The sequence below is a fragment of the Arachis ipaensis genome, chromosome B10 (genome assembly GCF_059453495.1).
Source record: "Arachis ipaensis isolate K30076 ecotype BB chromosome B10, ASM5945349v1, whole genome shotgun sequence".
NCBI classification, from domain to species: domain Eukaryota; kingdom Viridiplantae; phylum Streptophyta; class Magnoliopsida; order Fabales; family Fabaceae; genus Arachis; species Arachis ipaensis.
The window spans coordinates 25,961,500-25,962,461 of NC_142435.1; the positions used below are offsets into that span (position 1 = coordinate 25,961,500).

The 962-nt window shown below is 41.7% G+C and overlaps 1 non-coding gene across 1 annotated transcript; it reads left to right on the forward strand.

The window, feature by feature from the left end:
* Positions 1–340: 340 nt before the first annotated feature.
* LOC148579461 (small nucleolar RNA R71) lies at positions 341–448 on the forward strand. Its single transcript, XR_015896900.1, has one exon. It is a non-coding gene; the product is annotated as a small nucleolar RNA R71 (small nucleolar RNA).
* Positions 449–962: the final 514 nt, after the last annotated feature.

Here is a 962-nt window from a genome sequence, read left to right on the forward strand (position 1 = left end):
CTTCTTCAGATAAAGCTTCTTTGGTACTGCCTGTTGCTGCTTGCATTTTAGACAGACTCTGAGAAATCATATTGACTTGCTGAGTCAATATTTTGTTCTAAGCCAATATGGCGTTCAGAGTATCAATCTCAAGAACTCTTTTCTTCTGATTTGTCCCATTATTCACAGGATTCCTTTTAGAAGTGTACATGAATTGGTTATTTGCAACCACCTCAATGAGTTCCTAAGCTTCTGCAGGCGTCTTCTTCAGATGAAGAGATCTTCCAGCAGAGCTGTCCAATGACATCTTGGATAGTTCAGATAGACCATCATAGAAGATACCTATGATGCTCCATTCAGAAAGCATGTCAGAAGGACACCTTCTGATTAATTGCTTGTATCTTTCCCAAGCTTCATAGAGGGATTCACCTTCCTTCTGTCTGAAGGTCTGGACCTCCACTCTTAGCTTACTCAATTTTTGAGGTGGAAAGAATTTGGCCAGAAAAGCACTGACCAGCTTTTCCCAAGAGTTCAGTCTTTTCTTAGGTTGTGAATCCAACCATATCCTAGCTCTGTCTCTTACAGCAAAAGGGAAGAGCATAAGTCTGTAGACCTCAGGGTCAACCCCATTGGTCTTAACAGTGTCACAGATTTACAAGAATTCAGCTAAGAACTGATGAGGATCTTCCAATAGAAGTCCATGAAACTTGCAATTCTGTTGCATTAGAGAAACTAATTGAGGCTTCAGCTCAAAGTTGTTTGCTCCAATGGCAGGGATAGAGATGCTTCTCCCACAGAAGTCGAGAGTAGGTGCAGTAAAGTCACCAAGCACCTTCCTTGCATTGTTGGCATTGTTGTTGTTTTCGGCTTCCATGGCTTCTTCTTGTTTGAAAATTTCTGTTAGGTCCTCTCCAGAGAGTTGTGCTTTAGCTTCTCTTAGCTTTCTCTTCAAGGTCCTTTCAGGTTCAGGATCAGCTTCAACA